The sequence below is a fragment of the Oryctolagus cuniculus genome, chromosome 5, assembly GCF_051225735.1.
Source record: "Oryctolagus cuniculus isolate XC-2025 breed Fujian yellow rabbit chromosome 5, ASM5122573v1, whole genome shotgun sequence".
Classification (NCBI taxonomy): domain Eukaryota; kingdom Metazoa; phylum Chordata; class Mammalia; order Lagomorpha; family Leporidae; genus Oryctolagus; species Oryctolagus cuniculus.
The window spans coordinates 4,610,086-4,618,408 of NC_142871.1; positions in this window are offsets into that span (position 1 = coordinate 4,610,086).

An 8,323-nucleotide genomic window follows, 5' to 3' on the forward strand; every position below is an offset into this window, starting at 1 on the left:
AGACATCAGGATGTTATCTACAGGGAAGATGCACAACCAAATGAGTCTTGTGTTCAGGGAGCCTGTGGGACCAGCTACACCATGCTCTCAATTTAGTGAGTTAATTTTAGTTTAAAGCAAGGTTAAGGAAACTTAAAGCCAATGGAGGGAGGCTAGGAGACCACGTGAGGCTAGGACCTGACAGTATCTAGCACCTGCATCAAAGGCACTGTACAGGGGCTCAGTCCAGTGGTGTAACCATGTTATACAAATAAAGAGATCTGGTGGAGGACAGAACCTCGCTTTTTCCTATATCAATGTGAATCTTGAAAATCATTTTCTTCCCTAAGGCCCAAACACAGTACTACTGACCCTGGAAGCTCTCTTGGTAGTCTCAATTATTTTGGCTTCTTTTCTAAATTTGTTGGTGATTCCCTCTCACCCCAAACTTATTTAAATGTGTTCTGTGGTTGAAGTGCATTCTCATAAGTGAGAGGTAGTTCTCAATGGAGGCACCTGCTGTCAGTTTGTCATGAGGTGGTTGAAACTTCATAAAGACTAAAAGAAAATATTCAGGTCAGATATATCATGGCTTCCCTCAAGTGTGACAAAGAGAGTTCTAATATCCAATGCCTGCATGTTAATCCACAGAAATAGAGTTGCAAATGCAAGAGTACTTTCAAAAATTTATAGAAAGATGGAATTAAAAGATGAATTTACTTTGGTGGGAAAACAAGTGAAATTCATGTACAGTTTTTTCACAATATTTGTCTCTCACAAACTTTTTAAGGAGCTCCTCATAGTTATATTAAAGATTTTATTTATTTATTTATTTGAGAGGTAGAGTTACAGACAGAGAGAGGTCTTCCATCTGCTGGTTCACTTCCCAAATGGCTGCAATGGCCAGAGCTGGGCTGATCCTAAACCAGGAGCTAGGAGTTTCTTCCAGGTCTTCCACAGGGGCCCAAACACTTGGCCAATCTTCTACTGCTTTCCAAGGCTATAAGCAGACAGCTGGATGGGAAGAGGAGCAGCCAGGACATGAACCTGTGCCCATATGGGATGCCAGCGCCACAGGCAAAAGTTCAGCCTAGTACACCACAGTGCCCACCCCCATAGTTATATTAGCAAGCAACCTTCCAATCTATTCAAAGAGACCTGAGTAGAAATCATTATGCTCACTTTAAAGAACTCCATGCCGAAAATTCAGCCTGTCTTTTCTCTTACCTCATTTAGGATGCAAAATATCTGCAGTATTCTCAATACTGAAAAACTGCATTAGAAGTGTTTTTGACAGTCAAGGTGGAGGTGGGAAGAGGCTGTTGGTGTTAGCCTTATTATGTACTAAAGACCAAACTGACTCGGTTATTTGGGTTTTTATTTACTTACAATGAAATACAAAGGCTATGTATTCTTCCAACATGATTAAATCATATGAAACGTAGTTTTTGTGGGTCAAGTAGATGCTTTCCTGCATTTTGGGCCCTTTTGCATCAAGGCAATCTTTCCTAGCAGTGAGTTATTAAATGTACGTGAACTCTCCTCACTGTGGCCAGGCAGAGAGACAGTCTGGGGATCAGCAAAGAAGCAAGCTGGGTCTGGCCTCCTCTGCACTGCCACTTCCAGATTCCAACTTGTTCTGTGCCACAAAGTCAGATGAGCCACCTGTCCTGAGGGTGAATAAACACATGTGCCTTGTCTCTCCCAGCAGAAGAACCTCGCTTGTTCAAATCAACACTAACTCTAAACTCACCACAAAGAAGAGAGAAAGGAAGCAGCAATGCCACATGCATATCTCAGCAACCCTGTCCCTGTAGCATCTGGCGAACCTAAGAGGAAGGATGACAAAACCCAGCCAAGCCGGACCGTGGAGCTGACCACCAGCACGCCTGCAGACACCAAGGCTCCAAAAGGCAGAACTGTGCTGCGCAGGGGCCTGGAAAGGATCGACGGGGCCTCCCACAGCTGAAAGAAAGAGCATCAAAGATGACTATGTTCAGAAAACATAAATGACAGTGCGATAGACTCCACCAGAAACGAGTTATCTAAGGGACAAGTCGTGGTCCTCCACGCACGTGAAGCATCAACACCACAGCACTGGGGTGGAGACCGGCTCAGTAGAACCCCTGTGCTCTGGCTTCAGCCAGTCTGCAGGCAGGAGCAAGGCAACCACGCTGAGCTCCACCTCATGACGGACAGCCGGTCGTCCTCACCGCCTCTCATCGACTTCTGCATCAGTGAGCTTCCTCTTTGCTTTCTCAGCACTTGCCCCGAGAATGCCAGACTTAAGGATGACCCTCCATTAGTGTGAGGTCCTTTTAATCCATTTGTGTTAGAAGAAATGAATAGAAAGCAGGGTCTCTTTCCTGCCTTTATTGCGTTCGGCAAGCACTGTTCAATTAAGAAGATGGCACCGCGGAGGAGGGCTCCCTTTCCACCGCAGGTCACAGGAGGTTTTTGTTTCAGAAGCCGCACAGCATTTGAAAAAGAAGCTCTCCCGATATCATTAGTAGTAAGACAGAAAACAATTAGCTGGCGGTCTAGCCAGCCATAGTCACAGTAAGCTGCTTTTGTAGAAAAATCATGAGAAAAATTGATTTAAGGAAATGTAACTGTCAACACGTAAAACTATGTGATTATTTTGTCTGGACTTCCAGCTGAGGAACAATTTACATCAGCAAACTAATTATTTTTTTCTTCAGTCCTTAACAAGTTTATCTATTAATTCATGGCCATGCTAAAACCGCTAAATGGAAACTTGTGTAAAGCATAAACATTGATCTGTGTTTTGCAGGCAGCAAGTGTACTCGAGGGACAGGAGATGCAAACAGCACAAAGACACAGCTGGGCAACCTCCAACAAGGGCAGGGATTACCATTGCAGCTGAGGGCCACTCTGGCTGGCAGAGTCTCCAGTGAGGTGCGGTTAGAGTAACCACCTCCTCTCTCAAGTTTTGGGGTTCTAAGAAAGCCCATTTTCCCTCACCAAGTGCAGATATCTTGAAAGAGAAAAGAGAAATCATAGGGAAACTATGTTTGGGATACATCCATCACGTGACAAAAAAGACCGGGTATTGCTGACGTCCAAGCCACAATGTGCACATCTGAGCGATTTCAGTTAAGAATGTTGTGATAAAATGATTAGATAATCACTTGGTAAATCAAAATAATTAGGTATAAGCCCCCTCCTCAAATCAGAAAAGCAGTGATGGGCAATGGAGACTTGAGAAACGGGGAACAGAGATGGCTCACCATAGTCCTGAGGATACAAAAGTGGACCTTTATTACTGCACATTGACATAAGTGATATGCTACCTTCACCAAGATCCTGGGTTTGTTTAGGGCAGCTTGTGGGTAAAGAGATACCTTCCAGCATTTTATGTTTCAGCCACTCACTGAGTTATAAAATTTGCTATCTTAAAATTGACAATGATCTTCATAATCTAATCTCAATTACAGAAGGGAAAATTCAAGATCAAGATCCCAAGTGGAAACAAACCTGGGTCTTCCCTGCAGATGTGACGCCCTTCCTGAGTTCCCGCCACAGGGCACTCTGGTTTGGATACAGCACACCCGTCCAGCATCTGCTGTCTCCCCTGTCATACAGTCGCGTTAAAAATGGAGAAAAGTCAGACTTCAGCAGGGCCAATGTCGGGTGAGCCTTAGTTTGTCTTCCCAGGGAGCAGCCAAGGGTTCCCTGGGGACGGGCTACACAATTCTTGAGACCAACTGCAAAGTGAAAATGAGGAACCACTTGTTCAAAACACTGGGGAGAATGCTGTGAAGGTACTAGAATAAAAACCTTTCTCCTGTTGTCCGTAATCTCTGTGTCTTGAATAGGCTGCTGTTTGATTTGTTTTTAATGACATTGTAAGTAAACATGTACATGTTTACATGATTAGCGCAAATGTTACCATTCATCTCTGTATTGTGCAGTGCCAGTTTTAAATGAAACTCTAAGAGCATTTCATTTGTATGCAGAGTCACTGCAATTGTACACTGGTATTCAGCAGTAGGTACACGTGCCTGTGCTTTGCTCTTATCCAAGCAGTGGACACGCAGCACAACGCTAGCTTCACTGTTTTATTTCACTTCTAGAAATGTGCACTTTCTATCAACAGGCTTTATGTGGGCTAACTGGTGAATAGGAAGAGCTGAAAGGCAAAGGAACTGGGGCTCACCCTATCTTCTATCTCACCGTTCCCAGTTTACCTGATTGGTTCCCACAGGAAACAGGCGTTAAAGACAGGGCTATGAGAGGTTCCCTGGCTATTGAGTTCCTTAGCTTGATTTTACCTTCTTCTGCATTCAGAACAAGTTCTAGTTCAAAATAGAAGTGCAGCCTTGGGGATTTCAAGGCCCGTTTGTGCATTCCTAGACACAGTAGGCTAACTTTCAACTCCCATGCACTGTGGGTCCACAGGGTTCTTATGGGATATGGCAAATGCAATGTGCCAGTGAGGCAGCTGGTCACGTGAACACATGCACTGTCTGTTCCTCCTAAGCTTGTGTTCAAAACAAGTTCAAGGATAGAATTACTAAGTATTTTAAAGCATTACACTAAGCATGGACCTCTTCTGAGATGTGGGGAAGGGGAGAGTCTGTGCTGTTACAGAGACCAGCTCTGATCTGCCGCAGAATGTCCAGGTAAGCTGATCTAAATTTCTTTCTTTCTTTCTTTTTTTTTTTTTTTTTTTTTTTTTTTTGACAGGCAGAGTGGACAGTGAGAGAGAGAGACAGAGAGAAAGGTCTTCCTTTTCCGTTGGTTCACCCCCCAAATGGCCGCCACGGCCGGCGCGCTGTGCCGATCTGAAGCCAGGAGCCAGGTGTCTCCTCCTGGTCTCCTATGGGGTGCAGAGCCCAAGCACTTGGGCCATCCCCCACTGCACTTCCGGGCCACAGCAGGGAGCTGGACTGGAAGAGGAGCAACCGGGACAGAATCTGGTGCTTCGACCGGGACTAGAACCCGGTGTGCCGGCGCTGCAGGTGGAGGATTAGCCTAGTGAGCCGCGGCGCCAGACTGATGTAAATTTCTAAACAGAGCTTAGAAACCCTTGTGTCTACAGTAGCAAATTAAACTCAGTGTGCACAAGTCCACCAAGTGTCCACGTCCTGTGGAATCAACATACAGAAATCAAGCTCAGGAACATTCTGCCAGGACATCCAATGCAGAGATGTCTAATCTTCCCTCTCACACCCAATGTCGAAGTAAAATGATTCACATTCAGGCTAAGAGTCTCCGAGTTGCTTCTAATGGGAAGAAACCCTATAGATCAAAGTCACTGTAGGCTGATTATGGAAACCCGAGGTGATCGAAAGCTTTGCCCAAGGTCACTGATCTGTTAGTGATCAATGAGTGAAGAGGGGCAGAGGCTCCTGGTCCAAGGCTCCTTCAGAGTCCTTGCCGTCCCCTCAGTTACTGCATTCGGGAATCTCTTTATTTACTAAGTGACAGGTTACAAATGCTCAATAGGGGGTTTTAGTTGTAACTAAGAAATGGTCTTTGATCAAGGTATTGTGAGAATTGAACAAAAAACCATGTGACCCATCCAATTTAGAAATACGTTCTCTTAAAATTAGCCACAGGATGAATGCAAAGCAATGTGATCATCTTAGGGAAAACATGTGAGATTTAGGTGAACTGCTTGTGGTTTAGTATGTTAGCTTTGGACTTTTAATGCCCCATTTCCTATGAGAATGCTTGGTACATACGTTATTTTAGAGTCTAAAAGCAAGCACAGAGGGATGACACATTGAACATTTTACAGAAAATAATTTGTCAGTGACTATAGAAAGGAAGAAACTTTGTTTGGTTTTTCTGATATAATTATATGAGTTAACATGGAAGAAAGTCCTAAAAAATTAAGAATCACAGTTGGGAGATAAAAAAACACCCAACTGAACACAAACTTTTCTAAATATTACTGATAATTGGGAGCACATGCAATACTCTTAAAAGCCTAAATATGAGATAGATAACGTTCAGCTATATTAACCCTCAACATTACAAAAGGGATCCATGTTTGTAGGAAAGAAAGAATGTTCAAAAAATTCACATCTTTTCTATTCTCCTGTAGTGCAATTGGACCACATATTCAAAAGCAAAACCAGTGTCAGTGTAAAAGGGAATAGCCTGGCGGAATCAAATTTGACAATAGATCGGAGTTAAGACTGAGACTTTGCAGGGTGAAACAGGAAGTTGATCCTATAGCATGAGGAGTTTTGAAATAGATATGTGCTGGGGAGGAGGGAGTGTGTGAGCATTTGGTGCAGTGGTAAAGACACCATTTGGGACACCCACACCTCATGTCAGGGCACCTGGGATTGAATCCCAGCTTAATTTCCCAGTCTTAGCTTCCTGCTAATTGGCACAGGAGGGGGCTGGAAGGCAGAAGGTGAAGGCTCAAGTACTTGAGTCCCAGCCATTCACGTGGGAGAGCTAGATCGAGCTCGCTGGCCCAGCCCTGGCTCTTGTAGGCATTTGGGAAGTTAACCAACAGATGAGAGATCTCTCTGTTTTTCTCTCTTTGTCTCTCTGCCTTTCAAACAAAGGAAATTAGAATAATGAAAACCAAATTTATAACTCAACAAATGTGTATAATCTGAACTTGTTTTCAACTTAGGAGCAAGTGCCTTCCAGATGTCTACTCCAAACAATCCCCAATGCTAAGGATTTCCCTCCACCTTCTGGGTGGCCAGGAAACCTTCTTGTTAAGGGACAGTGTGTTTTCTGAGCTGCTACTGGGGCATTTGCACAGTGGAGAAAGAAGAGACTCAGCGCATTCTCAGAACCCCTCCTCTGGATGAGATGTGGGGAGTCTGTGTGTAGCAGCACAGGAGCAGGAGCTCAGCCCCTCCATGATGGCGACCTGAGCTATCCATGACAATGGCAACACAGTCTGCAGGTGCTGGCCTAGTGCTCCAATGTCCCCCAGTAGGTACCACCCCACTGAGTTTACCCAGTGCCCCAGTTCAGATTCCTGTCCCTCAAGCTCAGATCCCTACCTTCATCTCCTTCCCAAGATGGTGTTTCCCTTCTCTGAAAGACAGAGGAATTCATGCGAACTATCAGAGGAGACACAGAGATCTACAGGTGGTTCAGGATCAACCAAGGCTACCTCTGACAAGCCTGAGCTGCCCCGAGGAACCAGCAGGTGGAGTCAGTGTCTGCTGGAGTTGGACACCATGCTCCAGGATGTGGGGTCAGGACTCAGCAGTCCCAGGGATACCCACCTGATGTTTGACTGATTGTCCTTTAACGTGGCTCACGCAGCACCTGCTGCAGCCCTCGCTCACCTCACTCACTGCCAGGAAACCCTGCCTGAGAGCTCCTGCAATACGCACCTGAGGACACAGGCTGATTGAATCAGGGTCTGTGAGACTGAGGAGTAAGCTCAGGTCTCCAATAAACCCTACTTCCCCAGGAGGGGAGCTTGGGAATGGAGATCCTGACTCTATGAGGGCCTTATTCTAGGAGTGGATATTTTAAAATATCAGTTTTGAGCCAAAGTAGACAGAGAAGGATGATTGTTCCAGTTCAGACACCAAGCGCCACCATGGTTATAATAATTTTACATATAAAATCCATATATCCGGATGTGGAGTCATTTCTCTGCCCATCACCTGCCACTCTTGGTCTGCAACTGCAGCCAGCGTGTGCCCTCCATGTGCTGCAGTCACTGTGAGAAACCAGGGATGCCCTCAGAATAAAGTGAAATCTAACCTCATGGTGAGAATGACTGCCTTCCAATCTCACTCACTGTTGCACCCACAGATGGGAAGCTGCAGAGCGAGCTGGAGCACAGAGGGTCTAGCTTTGAGAGCTCCAAAATTGCAGAGTGACTGAAGTGTGTTCTTGGGAGGTGCTTGGCTCTGGGGAGAAGGAAAGATAGGAGGATGAGGAACTACAGCTGTTTCTGCAGTGGATGTGTCATCACTTCTGCAAGAGGCAGATTCGGACAAGCTTACAGAGCACAGGGAGGGTGCCTGCTGAGAAGTCAGATTAAATCTGGGCAAAAACTTGGAGAGCATGAGAGGAAGTTGGCTCCAAAGCCAAGGGTGCAAAATTGCTCTTGGCTGAGGAGGAATGTGCACAGGTGCATTTGTCCATGTAGAGCAGTTCAGGGAGGGCAGGCACATGCAGAACCGTGTCTGCTGGAGACCAGGGAGCTGCATGTATCCGCCACCGGCACCCGTGTCCAGAAGGGCCCCCTTTGTTGTCTAAAATTCTTCTGCATTGTCTTGCAATCCTTGGCCATTTTGTCTTTGAACTTGTATGCCCTAAGTCAAGTCCAGTGGAAGGATGCAGCTTGCCTATGGGCAGAGGAGATACACAGCAGCATGCA